At 37.4% G+C, this 16,405-nt stretch overlaps 1 long non-coding RNA gene across 1 annotated transcript in view; it reads left to right on the forward strand.

Moving 5' to 3' along the window:
- LOC125102952 (uncharacterized) overlaps nucleotides 1-16,405 on the forward strand; it is a 125,648-nt gene that overhangs the window by 12,281 nt on the left and 96,962 nt on the right. Inside the window, exon 2 of the long non-coding RNA XR_007128240.1 lies at nucleotides 1,281-1,305. This is a non-coding gene — a long non-coding RNA (uncharacterized LOC125102952). The remainder of the gene's footprint in view (nucleotides 1-1,280; nucleotides 1,306-16,405) is intronic.

The raw sequence follows: 16,405 nt of genomic DNA on the forward strand, positions 1-16,405 counted from the left end.
TTTGCATATTGATTTTTAAATACCATGTAGATTATTACACACTTTCTGAAAGTCTGAGATTTTAATTAACTGATAATTAGCAACCCAGATCTTACATTAACCAGTTTCTATGTGCAAGAGAATAAACTTAGGGCTGAGATTACATCTACTAGTTCCACTTAATAAAAATTTCTATTCACCAGCTCAGAGGACTCAAATACAGCATGTCCCAAAATATGTTTCAGAGAAGAGGATGTTAATATGTTCAGGGTTGGGGGAGGTGGATATAGTAATGAAATTATTTGGATAGATAAAGATCTAAAGGAAGCTAAAGGAGTCTTTATTTCAGGACTTCTCAGAGCCTTTAATATACTAATGTTCTTCAGGAATATGAAAAAAAGAAACCTTACATAATGCAGTGTTTTCTAAATATATCTGACTATAGAATCTTTATATATATGCCTGAATTTATGTGAGCTTTTGCATAGAACATCTGTCACAGCCCTATTGCTTCACAGAACATGTTTGGAAAGCACATCTCAAAGAGGCTATTCAAGCTTAGATTTTGTTTAATAGAAAGATTTGTCAGATGATGTATAATTCAATGTTCAGTGGTTCCACTTTGTTCTCCACTAGTGGTTGATTCACTTGTCCCAAAGACCAGCCAGGACTCTCCTTGTACAGGAGCAAAATATTAAAAATTAATTGTTTTACTAAGTGGCAATTTATGAGAATAGACTTTATTTTTCTGATCAACACATCCACCTTTTCACAGCTGAATATTTTTCTAACTCTTGGGGACCTGGTATTCACCTAATGAAAGAGTCCACCTCATGAAAGAGTTCCCCTAATCAGTCGTATTTGTGACAGCTGATATGTTTCTCCCTATTGGCTCAGGTAACTGACCTGTTTCCTTTGAAAGAAATTTGGAAAATTTGGAAAATCTGAACCACCTTCCTTGTTATACCTCTGTTGCTTTCCACATACAATGTACCCTTTCTCATCTGGCCATCCATGAGGTCTGAAAGACCTCTTATTTTGCTCTTTTTCCATATTCTCAGAGATGTGACAAAAAGAATTCCTTGCGCCCCGAGCCAATTACTAATTGGAAATAGTAGTGATCTGCTGAAAATTTAATATGAAATCTAAACATGGTATTCCTGAACATGTGTTTAAGAATAATTTTATATTTTGAGAAATTACTTCTGATAATAGTACTTTCAACTGCAGACAAAGATCCAATACTGACCACAATTTAAAATAATCGCCTGCTAACTGCCTCCCCATTTCTTTTGTTTTAGGTGCGGACACTGATAACATGTCAAGGTATGGTAATGAAACATCGTCTTTCAATAACAGCACAACTGCCCATAACACACATACACTTATTGACCTAAGTTAGTTCTCACCTCTGAGCATCCCGTCCATAGCGCTTTCACTGGCCATACATGTGGCCCCTATTTGGATTAGAAAGGAATTTTCTCATCTTTAGCAGCACCACTTTGAGAGTTTGAGTTTCCCAACACGAAGTAGGTAATTGGTGTTTATAAAATATTATGATGGTCCAGAGTCTGTAGCGACTAAAAACACTGCAGTGTACGCTGCAAGGCATGAGGAGACAGTGACACAGCTCATTTCCTCAGCCGAGCTCTCTTTGCCGCCTTGTACAACACTTATTTCAAAGCACGCCACAGCTTAGAACTGTCGTGATCCCCATTAATATAAAATCATTGACCCCTGCTCCCGCTGGTGCGACTAAATTACATTCTGCTGCTCAGCGGCAGCCGCACATGGGGCCAGTGCTTTTAGTCATCGCCAGGTGCCTTGATGCCAGTGCAGCCCCTCCTACGCCCAGGGTTTGCCTTTAATGAGGATTAGGCACCTTCAAAGATCTAGGAGGACCCACTCCCAGGATGGAAGCCTTTCTAATGGCATCTGGGCTTATCGTAGGCAGTAATTTAGTATCTCAGAGGAGACTGAAGAGAGATTCATTTCTCGCCTCTAAGAAATTGCAAGAATGTGTGGTTTTGTGATTGGCTTTTTTTTTTTTTTTTTACCCTCCCCTCTCCACCAGCACAAATTCAAGAGCATTATGCCTAATAATATCGTGTTTTTGAAAAACCTCCAGGGTAGATGTGGTAAAACAATACCCCAAATGATGGCATATCCCAGCTGAGGAAAATTCTCTTTTCTGTTATATTAAGTGATGTGCTACTGATGGGACTAAACCCACTCACAGATGCCCCACAGTCATTTCATCTTTGTATTTCCAGGTGGTGGAATTTCCTTACAAAAGAATTGATAACCTGATCTGGAATGTGGGCTGTCTTCTCATTGTGTGGTCTCCCTTTGCCTCAGCTCCTGACCCTCTCTAGCCTGCCCTTCCATGTGGTTCCCTTGCTCTTTGAGAATGAGGGGATCAGGGATTCTAAACCTTCCCACAGTGGGTGTGGAATTTGCAGGAATATTCTCTGTGCTACACAGTCGCTCCTGCCTTGACTGTTAAGAGACAAAGCTGGGGAGTTATGGGATGAAACACAGAAAATAGTCCTCAAACACAGCAAACATACTTTAGATAATCAAAGTCCTTCCTTGCAAAAATCACAGAAAAATGAAAAAAGTAATTAAAGAGCACTCACACATGTGGTATTAAAATAAGTGTGATTATGTGAATGTATATACATATTTTCACACAATTATTTGCAGTGTGTTTAGATAAGTTCTTTTTATAGCAAACTGTTACTCATAAAAACCTCAGAAATAGTTTAGCACCAGAATAAAATCTGGTATTCCAAGTATTATTTTGGAAAAATCGGATGTTTTTGTCTGGCGAGGGAAGGAAGCTATGTATTAAAGTAAAGCTGGTGGGTTTAATCGAGTAGAATCTGAACTCTGATGCATCAGTTGGTTTTCTCTCTGTTTTATTTGTAGTGAGACAAAATCACGAAAGTTTCCCAATCTAGCAAATGTCAACATCTGATTTTTAGTTTTTAAGTATGTTTCAGTAAGAAATGGTGTCTTCACTCAGTCAATGTGCACACTGAAGCCATTCAGCAGTTTAAAATGGGACAAAATGTAATCAGCACTGCGTTGGTCATACTAATCGTATATGGAGACTTTGTCTGAATTTTCTACTCTGATTCCTATCAGAAGAAGCAAATTAAATTTTATGGCCATAGGGAGTCTCTGAAGAGAGTTCTCACTAACTGCAGAGAGGTTAAATGGTCTACACTATTTAATTACAAAATTTATAAATACTATTTATTGATAAAAATCCATTTTAAATAAAAATGCACGAAGGCCAACAATAATAAGGAAAAATGTGAAATTTCTGAGGGGTGAATTTACCTCTGTGATACATAAATATATATAAGTAATATGAAGAAAAATAAGCCTGTTCACTCTACTTTTGGAAAGAATTGTTTTTGGTTTCCGAAATTATTTTTTCCCCGAGGTTTAATTGTATTTCATGAAATTCAGTATCTGGATTAGCAACTTGCTTCTGAAAGCTGATACCCAAACAGAGGGCTTTCTTTCCAGAAGGGTGTCCTAACCCCAGTCACACGTCTGCTAATTTGGCCTTTCTCTTTTAATCTCAGAAGAACTTGCTGAACAGAAGTGAAACTATGCACGTGCTAATGGCTCACGCTCTGCAAACTCCCCTCTCTCCCCGAGAGTGTCTGGTGTGCAAAGCTGAGCTGGAACAAAGATACACTAATTATTCCCCATTAATTTGTCTGCTTGAATGGTCCTAAATACCAGAGTGATTAATTAGCGCAAGGCAGCCGGGGCAGGATGTCACACCCTTCTCTGCGTTTAAGTGTCGGCAAGGTTGTGCTCAAGTGTTGACAACAGCATATCTTTAATTTTCTCCAAGAAGAAAAGTTTAGTCAGTACAATTAATTTGAGCTTGGCTGGCTTGCAGGAATAAATGTAACATGTGGAATGATATTACTGCTGTATAGGCATTTTTTTTCTTTTTTTTTTTTTTTTTTTGCCTCCTTAGGGTACAGTAAAACTTTTTTTGGCAACTCAGTTATTGAATAGTGTATTTCTATAATTGTTTCAATTTGGCTTAATTACTTTTGTGCATTTTGCAGCAAAAAACATGGATCATAAAATAGTGAGAAATTATTATTCATAAAAGGCTGGGATGGCTATAGATGAATGCGTAGATAAGAATTAGAAAGAAATAAAGAATGGCATTAAATATGGTATCCTTTTAACGATGCGATTTTCTCTCGTGAATTGAAATCAATGCTATCAAAAATAATTTGAGACCACTTAACCCCTGGAAGATACGAATCAATTTATTCAAAAAGATGCAACAGGGAAGTTTATTTGGCCTGATTTGAGGGGAGGCAGGTTTTACTGAGAATTTAAGCTTTCTGAATGACTTGATTAGTCTTCCGACTAACAACATATATAAATCAGTTGTAAAGGAAAAAACAGTATAACAAGTGATGTTTAACACTTTCATTATATTCCCTTCTTTTTTGTAATTTAGTTTGTCGGACTGTTTTCTTCAGAAAAAAATTAACTCCATTCTAAAACAATTATATACTGTTCAGAAAAATAAAATGAATCAAAGTAGCTGCTGCATATACTATTCTCCCTCTTTTTAACATCGAACTACAAACATAATTCTGGAATAGAAACAAAATACTATATAACTGGGAAGTAGTATGTTTCATTTGTTGCATTATATTTCCTTGCTGTTACTGAAATTTTCAGTTAATTCATTTTGCTATGGGCATGCTGTTTTGTTTTCAAACAGTAGAAAGAGAAAAAAAAAAAAAAATCAGAGTGCCATGCAGCCGGCAGCATGGATGTTCTCATCTTTTCTTTCTCCGTCTTCCTCGCGCTTTATACAGGCCCAGAAGGCTATTATTCAGCAGCAGGGGTGGGAGCGCCGAGGGAGGGAAGGGGTCACCTCTCCCATCTCTCCATGTATCTCATTGTTCCACACTTGTCAGTGTATTTCCCACACACCATCTCTGGCCACTCTGAGCCTCATCCCGGTGGCTGGTTCCATGACCTCCACGACATTATCCTCTCTTCCTCCGCTCCCGGAATCTATACTTTTGTTTTCTTTTTTACTTTTTCCCAGACTGTGGTTGCTAGAAGACCATCACTCTGGCTATATAGGGTTGTAGGAAATATTTGTTGGACCAACTAGGCGCAAAACAAAAGTTTCTCAGTGCAGGGATCCTGGGCTCCAACAGCACCTTATTCTCCCCCCTTATCCTTATGCCTTCCCTTCTTTCATCTCCAATTTCTCCACAGGTTTTCTCAGTGTTTATTCGCTTTTCATTGAAGCAGCATGTGTCGTGGACAACGCACGGTCTCTGGGCTGGAATCTCAGTTTTACTACTCATTAATTGTGCAATTTAAAGCAAAAAAAAAAAAAAATCACTTAACCTTTTGAGCCTCATTTGCAAAATAGGATTATTAATATTTGCTTCATGGAGATGTAATTGAAATAAGAAATCTGATTCCACATCCACTTGTTTAGCAGAGTCTGGTACTCTAGGTAAAGCAAAGGTGACTATTTGCTTGGTGTTTCATAGTTTATTCAATATTTGCCATACTTGCCACATCTAAGGCAAGGCATAAAATTATTGGCAGTATTTACACTCAGTTGAAATGATGTAAGTTCCATTCATGGGTTTTACTACTTTGCTGCTGCTTCAAGAGCAGATAAACCTGAGAACAGTTGGAATGGTGTTGGGCCTCTTTAGATCAAATGGGAAAAGTGCTTTCACTGAAATTTCTCACTTTAACTTTGAGATGTGTTTGTATCTTTGAAGAGAAAAGAACTACTAAAAAGCTAAATACCATCAATTTCTGCTTCCCGCATCTAAAGATGGGATCTGGTTCCCTTCTTCTTGAATCTTGCCTGGATTTTGTGACTTGCCTTTTCCTATAGAATGCTACAGAGTGAGGTCCTAGGATTTTCAAACTAGGTCATAAGCAGCTTTTCAGTTTCCCCTGGATTGCTTGGGACACTTGTGCTTATGATACTTCCTCCAAGAACCTGTAAGAAGCTACATGAGAGAGCTACATGGAGAGGCCGCATGTTGATTTACTGGTCAGTAGCTCTAGCTGAGCTCCCATGAGACTCCAGCAGGAACTGACCACCATCTTGGATGTTTAACCCAATCAAACCTTCAGGTACCACTAGCACCAGTCACCACATGTTTACAACCCCATAAGAAAGCCCAGTTGAAAAATCACCCAGATTTTTCTGTGTTCACTTAATTCACAGACATGTGGGAGATGATACTAAATGTTGCTTTAAGCCACTAAGACTGGGAATGATTTGCTATATAGACAGACCAATGAAACAATAACAAAACTGCATATTAGCATAATTTAAACATGCTCCATCACAGTGGCAAAGCAAGATAATATTCACAGCTAGAACTTGAATAATTGAGGGAGGAATTGTATTTGTATCAGCTCGCTTCATTCATTCATTCATTCATTCAACCATCCATCCATCACTTGGCTACCATGAGCCAAAGTTTTTGTTTGATACATACACTGCAGAATTTTATAAACAGAAGGTCATGAAAAAGTTTATAAACATGAATTCTCTGATGTACACTGGTTTAGAAATGTGTTTCACCAGAATAATTTTTATAAATAAAGGAACAGGTTAAAAATGCACATCTTTAAAAAGCCATTATAGATCATTTTAAGAAATGAGGTAAGATACCAGATGTTGCTCTGTAATGATTTATCCTTAACTCTAAATTACCCTGCTTCCTAAGGACAAAATATCTCCAAACAGAGGTTATAGTTTTGTCTGTGTTTATAAATGTAGAATGTAAGAAGTAGAATGGAAAACTCTGAGTAGCTGTTAAGACAATGACACTTATTTCCCCCACAATCCCTTGATAAAAATCATCCTAATAGTGATGGCATTAGTCTTGATCTTTCAGAAAGATCAGAGCGAATACCATCTTACGTCCTATGGACAACACTGGTCACACAATTCTCTCTCCTATCTTTTGGGAGAGACAGATGAAAACAATTTAATTTATGGACTTGACTTTTCCAGAAAATACATATTTTTTCTTCTGCTTCTTGCCTTTGGCCTTCTTTGACAGTTCCATCTGCTTTTCTTTATCACCTTTGTGGTCTTGTTCCCTGCTGGACCTAAAGTTGCAAAGCTCAAAGAGGGAAATAGTTTATCAAAACAGCTTGTGTATCTTATAAAGTGAAAGTGACATAGGGTGGAATGTTCAGTATTTGGACACCAAGCAGCTTGTAATATCTAAAGGAATGACACACCTCCCCTCCTCTTGTTTCACTTTAATGAGGACTGTATACTTAGATCTCAGAAAAGGAAGATAGAAGGTGATTTTGCTTTGTAAATATAAATAAATAAAATTTTAAAAGCCCATGCTCAAAGAAGCAGTGAGCAGTGTACATGGTAACTGTGCTAAGCATAACCAGCCAGATCTCTTGAACACTGACATTCAGGAATTCCTTCCCCATTGTCTCCCAACTGTTAACATTGTTATGATGTAAAGGAGAGCATAACCGGAGTAAGGAGACATTTTCCCTCTTCCAACAGAGGATAGTTTCGAAAAGCATTTTTTTTTTTTTAAAGATTTTATTTATTTATTTGACAGAGAGAGATCACAAGCAGGCAGAGAGGCAGGCAGAGAGACAGGAGGAAGCAGGCTCCCTGCTGAGCAGAGAGCCTGATGCGGGACTCGATCCCAGGACTCCGAGATCATGACCTGAGCCGAAGGCAGCGGCTTAACCCACTGAGCCACCCAGGCGCCCCTCGAAAAGCATTTTTTTTCTTCTGCCTACCGAGAGGCTTTCTGACAATATTTTAATGTCTACCCTCACATTGAAAGTACTATTTGTGAACTTTAATTCACCTGTAGCATCTAAATGTAAAGTCTTAGTTTTAGTATCAGAGACTCTCAAATATCAGTCCAAGGTTTGATGCCAGGAAGTTGCATTGAAATCACCTGGAGAGTATGTTCAAAATCCAGACCTGTGACAGACCCCATGTTACAGGAGTGGGACCTCTGAGTTTTGCACATGTTCTCATCTACCATCAGGAGTAGCCATGCCCAAGCTTTGTTCTGTGGAACTACAGTCCCTTGAGATGCTCTATGAAAAGAACATTCTGTCTTAGAGATTCATAATCCATGTGATCATATTAAAGTCTTAAAGTTATTTGATCTGGCATAATCAAGTCTTTCCAGACTTACTGAATCTTCAAAACATTTAAAAAAATTTTTTAATTTTTTATTATTTTTTAAAATTTTATTTTATTTTTTCGGTGTTCCAAGATTCATTGTTTATGCACCACACCCAGTGCTCCATTCAATACAGTGCCCTCCCGGGGCACCTGGGTGGCTCAGTGGGGTAAAGCCTCTGCCTTTGGCTCGGGTCATGATCCCAGGGTCCTGGGATTGAGCCCCACATCGGGCTCTCTTCTCAGCAGGGAGCGTGCTTCCTCCTCTCTCTCTGCCTGCCTCTCTGCCTACTTGTGATCTCTGTCTGTCAAATAAATAAATAAAATCTTAAAAAAAAAAAATACGTGCCCTCCTTAGTACCCACAATCACGCTCATCTAACCCTCCCCCCCTTCCCCTCCAAAACCCTCTGTTTCTCAGAGTCCAGTCTTTCATGGTTCGTCGCCCCCCACCTCTGATTTCCCCCAATTCACTTTTCCTTTCCTTCTCCTAATGTCTTCCATGTTATGTTTCCTGGAGCACACTTTGAAAAAAGGGAGTTTGGAGGAATGCTGTGATGTCCCTTCCATGAAAATTAAGCAAAACAAAACTTCCTTTGTTTTGCAGATTTTTTTCTCATATACTCTTTTAATATTTTCTATAAGCTCAACATTTCTACCCTCTTTCCAATTGCTCACCATCTGTTCTTAACTTGTGTATGTTTTCTAATAACATTTGAAAATTAGAAACTACCTTAAAATTGTAAGTGTGCCTGAAATGCCCGGTTTTTTCCCAAAGAATGTGTGTATTACTCATGACTTCAAAGACGTAATTCTAAGAATTACAAAAGTATAATCAAAATATTCTGCTATGGAGTCACTGGAACAACTCTCCATTTCCTGGCTTGTATTTTAATGAGTTACGGTCATGAATTTTCTTTCACTGGACCCAGGCTACTTGAGGGAAAAGACTATATCTGGCTCACTTTGCCATGTTCAAAAATCTTTGCTGAATTGTGTTGATTGTTGAAATTAGCTTTCTCTTGGCTTGTGGTATCAATACAGAGGTGCTGCTCACTGTTCTGATTCAGTAGTTGACTGACTTTGTCAGGTTTCTGTGTTTTATTTTTTTTAAAGATAATTGATATTTCATCCCGAATTTGTATTTTGGAAGCATCACTAACAGACATTAGCTCATCATGCCCTTTGGCACCAAAACCCAATCTGTCATCTTTTTATAAGCTCGTTGAGGACAGGGTTTATATATCTTTCTTGTAAACCTGCAATACTTTTTTGTACAGCAGCATTCAAGAAGTAGTTGTGGAGTGGAAATAAATAACCAAAAGGAAAATACGTTGAACAACCTGTGACCATGATGACTTCCTCAATATAATGTTGTTCTAAAAATCAAAATCCCAGATTTGATGTTTATGGCAACATATGTGGCAACCTGGAGCTGCTTTTTATGCACTAAATGGATTTCCCCTGTTTGCTTTTTCTGACCCTTGCTCTTGTTCCTGTCCATATCCCAAACTCTGAATATTCAGTTTATGCAGTTAAAAGTTAAATTTCAAAGATAATGAATTTCAAAGTGGGTGTTTTATTAACTGCAGCAATAAACAAGTGGGAGTTACATTACATGGTAACAAAAGTTCTTCAGCTTCCATGGGCCCTTGTGTTCCCAGATGAAGAGCCAAATGGAAATGTTTAATAAAACATGTGTGAGACTGCACAATGGAACAGTCCTTACATTTTACATCAAGCTGCATCAGGGTCACGGGAGGTGTTTTATTAGCACAGTCAACAATAATATCGTGATTTTTATTAGGAGGAAAAGATAGTGAGAGACTACTAATTATTTTTCAGCCTGAGGGACATTTTTTCTTGAAATGACTGTTAATTTGATCATTGTCGTGCAGTTCACAGATTTACATGAACTTATTTCACTGTGACACATGGTTAAGAACCAGACTAAGATTGTTGCTTTATTAATGGTTTTCAGTAAATGTATTCAAAAGTGCTAACTGTGTGGGTGTATGGATGATATTGATAGCACTTGGAAGGTTGAATCCTTTTGGAAGTAGCTAGCCTGAAGCCCTTTTCACATGATATTTTCTTTGTTCATGCAGTGAGATGTTAAGCCTACAAGAATGAAATAAAATCCCAGTGAAACAAGAATGGTGTTGTCTCAGATATTACCAAAGTGGCTTTTCTGCAAATGTTTCCTTTCTTGTTTTCCCCTTTCCACAAATAGGGCAGGCTTTAAAGATATGAAAAAGCCAGTGGCTTCTCAAAACACTTGCTTTGGCATAATCAACAAAATACTGCACAATGTTTTTGTTGTTAAATGTTAGAGAATAGGCATAATCTACTAACACTTGAACTAAGAATTCTTGCAGAATATACTTCCACAGCTAATTTATTATGATTTTCTTTTTGATCTGTATGCATTATGCTAAACTGAAAGCAAGAATCTTAAGCTAGTAGTGACCAGGTTCGTTTTATTTTATCTATCTTTTTATTTTTCTACAAATGTCATTAATCTGGTGAAAAGTTTTACAAAAATCTTCCCCTCTTCTTACAGAAAGACATTCCACATAAGACATATTTTTAATGGTGGAAGTAGTCTTCAAAAAGGGCAAAAGTTTAATATGTAGAAGGAGAGAACCTCTGATTCATTCTGCAGGGTTTGCTATTTAATTTAAAATTGACTTGTTCTAAATAATTTAATGCATTTAGGAAAAAATCTTGAATTGGACTCAGAAAATTGGCAGTTTTCTTGACATAAGAATCTTATTAATTTGAAGAAAAATCCATTTCTTAAGGTAACAAATTTTTAAAGTGATGTTACATATATAAAAGTGATTTGTAAGTTATACAGTATATCAAGATTTTAAGTTATTATCATTATTAAATGAACTATTAATAGGTTGGCCGTAAACACCACTCACTATCTTTATATTATATTATTATATTATATTATATATATATATTATATAATATATTAAATAATATTATTATATTATTTTTAAATGTTCAAAAAGTATAGAAAATTTGGCAGATATCATCCACACAACAGAGTGATCTTTTATAAGAGGTAGAATGAGTGTATGCCAATTAAAAAATTAATGTTTATCCCATGGCAGATGTATATAATTCATATTTTAAGGGCAACCTCATTGTTAAAACTGCTTGATATACCTGCTCCTAACTCTTATAAAAGGGAAATGAATTTGATAAAAAATGGATTGAAACATGAATTTAATTTTGCTATAAGTGAAGGAAAAATATAGCATAGTATTCAAATATTGTCATTGGTCAAAAATAACTAAGTAGTAGTATGAGGAAATAATCCTGATTATATCTTTGTCTTTATTTAAAAGGGAAAAATTATTCCCCCAAATACAGTTTATATGTTTCAATTGATGAGCAAATTTTCTTCCAATATGTTTTAATCCTTTGGGGAAAGTACCTATATGAATAAGACAATTTTCCATGTGTTTATCACCAATCATTAGCTAGTCTTCTTTTAAGAAAGCATATTAACAGTGTCAGTTCGTAACATGGGAAACTTCCTAGAATTCAAAAACACAATTACAGACTTTTGGGGCCTTCAGAGACCTTGAAAATCGTTGACTCTGTTTGTAGACTTGTTCAGATATATTATAGCAGCAATGCAAGCTTATTTATTTATTGTGCTTTCCCACAACACACTTTCAGCAATGGCAGAACTTCACATTGTTGCAATAGCTTGTGGTCATGGAGGCAATGATCTGTTCATACTTGAGGGATGTCAGTTCCTCGCAAAGGGTAATCCCCAAATTCTGAGTCTCTGTGAGCCCCTGTGCATAATACTGGGCCACATCTGGACATGGATAGTTCCAGATGTAATTGATACTCTTATCCAGAAAGAATTTGATTGGAAATCACTTCAATTATCTCTGAGAAATCTCACAACAAATTAGATGTATATTAAGTGTAGAGGTTGTCTAAAAGTCACACAAAGATGTTTCAATAAAGAAAAGTCGGGACGCCTGAGTGGCTCAGTTGGTTAAACAGCTGCCTTAGGCTCAGGTCATGATCCCAGCGTCCTGGGATCGAGTCCCGCATCGGGCTCCTTGCTCAGCAGGGAGCCTGCTTCTCCCTCTGCCTCTGCCTGCCATTCTGTCTGCCTGCACTCGCTCTCTCTCCCTCTCTCTCTGACAAATAAATAAAAAAAAAAAAATAAAAAAAAAAGAAAAGTCTATCTTGTGCACACTGATTAGGCTAACATGTAGTCCTAATTATATGTGTCTCCTGTGTTACATTAGTGTAAAAGAGAACTTTAAGTCACCCATTGTTGATGCTAACAAATGCTTTGTTAGTCAGGGCCATTTGTCACCAAGAAGGCTGACTATTGCAAAAAGAAAAAAAAAAAATATTGGCCAAATCTCTGAATCACATTATAGATTAAGACACTAACCAAAACCAAAACCAAAACCAAATCCTTATTCCAAGATAAAAACTCATCACATTATAGTTTGCGTTTCTTCCACATTGTTTTTTATACATCTTTAACATTTACTCCATATATACAATTTAGAAACAAGATCCAAACTTGTTTCTTAGTCTTTTTATTTACAGAGGAGAGAATTTAAAAGTTTATCCTAAGAATCAAAGTAGCTATTTGGGCACCTGGATGACTCAGTAGGTTAAGCATCCTACTCTTGATTTCAGCTCAGGTCATGATCTCAGTGTCCTGAGATCTAGTCTGGATTTGACTCCCCACTTAGCAGAGAGACCACTTGAGATTCTCTCCTGCTCCCTTTCCTGGTACCCGCCCCCCACTCATGCCCCTGTCCATGTTCTCTCTCTGTCTCCCTAAAGTAAATAAATAAACCTTAAAAAAAAAAAAAAAGAATTAAAGAAGCTAATAACCTAAACATGTATGTAGGATTTTTTAAAAAGATTTTTATTTAATTGAGAAAGAGAGCACAAACAGGGGGAGGGGCACAAGCAGAGGGAGGGGCAGACTCCCCGCTGAGCAGGGAGCCCAACAGGCTCCACCCCAGGACTCTGGGATCATGACCTGAGCTGAAGGCAGATGATTAACTGACTGAGCCACCAAGGTGCCCCATATACATAGTTTTGATCCCCACTTTATAATCACAATCATTCATTGAGTAAAACCTACAAATACTACCACTCTTCTAAAACAACTTTCTTTTCTCTCTGACACTTACTTGCAAGAACTAAGAGATGATGCAAGTCTCTCCTGGCATGAAGTTCCAGGGTGATTTATCTTGAATATCTAGATGAACAACAAGAGATAGTTGATAATAATAAAAATAATAACAATAACGGACAAAGCTTTTGCCTTGTACCAGGTCCTGTGCTCAGTAATTTACATGCATTGTTGTACTGCATGACCCAGACAATACAATGAAAGACTAGAAAGATGTTTCTTTCTTTTTTTTTTTTTTTTAAAGATTTTATTTATTTATTTGACAGACAGAGATCACAAGTAGACAGAGAGGCAGGCAGAGAGAGAGAGGGAAGCAGGCTCCCTGCTGAGCAGAGAGCCCGATGTGGGACTCGATCCCAGGACCCTGAGATCATGACCTGAGCCAAAGGCAGCGGCTTAACCCACTGAGCCACCCAGGCACCCTAGAAAGATGTTTCTTAAAAATCTGGAAACTGTAATTGCATTCAGTGTGGTGGTGGTTAATATTTTGACTGGCACATTTTTTCTTTAAAAACATGCAAACTTAGGCAACATATAGTCAGAAAGTTTCTACTGAAGACTCAGTTGGCCATTAATCCAGTCTTCCTTTTTGAGGATTTCCTGCACTTGGATAAGAAGCAGTGAGAGCAGCTTTTATAAATTGCTAGGGGAGGTAAGTTGACAGGCAATGAAGATGGGAACAAGAGTCTCCACTCCAGAAGATAGGTGAAAAGGAGAAGTGCTGGAGGGGACACAACAACAAAAAAGGCAGAAAAGAGCCAGAGGCCTTTTGGCAAAACAATCAGAGCACCAGGAACTACAGTGTACTGTACTCTGGGAGCATGTTCTCCCATTGCAATATCTACATTGGCGTATCATTAAGCTATATGATAACGTGTTATTTCAGCTATTCTGGGAGTCCTTTCTGCATTTCTTTAAGTTACATTTCTGTAAGGCTCTATCAGTGGTTCGTGGTCATTTGCCTGCCCCTATATGTGGAAAGCAGTAACTACGAAAGGTAGACTTGTTCAGGTATATTATAGCAGCAATGCAAGTATGAGCAGCATTGCCTTGGGTATGAAGTATGTTGTTAAATGATAAATAACTTTTATCAGTTTGGAATAAGTAAAGGGTATACTTCCATCATTTCTTTTAATGGCCCTGTTCTGGCGAGTTCCTGTTATGTTAAAACTATACAGATAACATCTTGGGTTGCTTTAAAAAACTGATTTAGGTTCTAGGTGCTATTCACATCTTTAGAAGTATCTTGGCAAAACATCAAAAAATTGTGCAGGACTCAGGGTATTTTTTGTGGGATATCTAGCATCCATAGCTTCTCCTCAACAAAATGCCAAATGTGCCTCAATCAATGTGACCACCAAAAATTGCTTCCATGAATTTCCATGATCACTCTTGGAATGACAATGAAATTTCTGACCTTTACAACCCAGGTACTCTGGCCTATTTGAAAGAATGACCACTGGTTCTGGCAAAAACAGAAGTTTTCCCTTCCATATGCATTAAGATACCGTTTCCTTTAGTGATCTTCATTGCCTTTCAGCCAACTTTGTCCAAACAATTGATAGCTTTTGCAATGAAAAGCTCAGAAACAAAGCTTGTGATAAATTCACTGGTAGATATGGTATTTGGTTTTTTAAACAAACTTAATCATCCCAAGGCTCTATTCCCATACCCACCTACTTACCCCTCGCTTTCTGCTGCATGAAGAATTATTTGTTACAAATTGGTGACAAAGCAAAGAAGACAACTTTAGTTATGTTTTACATGAAAAATTGCAGGAGAAATCTGTTTTCAAATGTCTCTATGACAGCTAAATCCAGGGGTATGACACAGTTTCCTCTGAGCATGAAGAGGTTCTGTATGCACATTCCTTCCTCTGTTTGGTTTGCTAGTTCTTTCTGAAGGCTTGCCATTACATCATGGCAATTCCTAGTATCAGATTAGTAGGGTTTCCTTACTCTGGGATAGCTTATCAGTCATTTACCTTGAATGGTGAAAACTCTATGGAGAGGAATGTCCTTGAGTAAGTATTCCTGTTAAATTCCTTGAAATAACCCTATCTTCTGGACGTTTCTACTATAGTAATTTTCTATAAAAAGCATTTTATAAAATTTTGCTTATTTAACAAATGCTTGTTGAGCTGGAGATAGGAGCCTTGAACTAAGGCAGGCACTTCTTAAATCTTTTTCTTGATGTCTTAAAAAAAAAAAAAAAAAAAAAAGAATATTAAGGGGCGCCTGGGTGGCTCAGTGGGTTAAGCCGCTGCCTTCGGCTCAGGTCATGATCTCAGAGTCCTGGGATCGAGTCCCGCATCGGGCTCTCTGCTCAGCAGGGAGCCTGCTTCCTCCTGTCTCTCTGCCTGCCTCTCTGCCTGCTTGTGATCTCTCTCTGTCAAATAAATAAATAAAAAATCTTAAAAAAATAAAAAAAAAAAATCTTTTTCTTGATGGACCAAATAATAAAATATAATTTCAAGTTAAGTATTATAATAGCAATGATAACTAAAAAATGTTACACTAATTCATAACTATTAAGTATTTATTTCTATACATTTTATAATAGGGATAATACAATAATAAAAAATAATATAATAGGGCAGGCAGGATGGACTCAAAATTTCCAGGGTACTGAGATGAGTCCTGGGTGATGGCTAGACAGCAAAACTCATGCATCCCCAGTTTATTTTTGTTGGCCCGAAGAGTCTGGCTGAGACAGACTGATTTGAACATCCAGAACATTGCAAACAGATAGACTAGATACACTTCTATGAGCCTATAGCAAATATATTTTGAATCATTTATTTCCTGGTCACAAAAATTCCAGTGAAAAAGCAAAACAGACATCTTTTCTTGCCTTCATTATGACTCAGCATATCATAGCTGGGTCGGAATGGAAATGAAGCATACAAACAAACAAACACCTTGGCATTATGGGCTAAAATAAAACAAACAGAGGAGGAACTCTGTCTGGCACTAGTCCTCTAAATCAATAGACTTT

Source organism: Lutra lutra, chromosome 6, assembly GCF_902655055.1.
Source record: "Lutra lutra chromosome 6, mLutLut1.2, whole genome shotgun sequence".
Classification (NCBI taxonomy): Eukaryota; Metazoa; Chordata; class Mammalia; order Carnivora; family Mustelidae; genus Lutra; species Lutra lutra.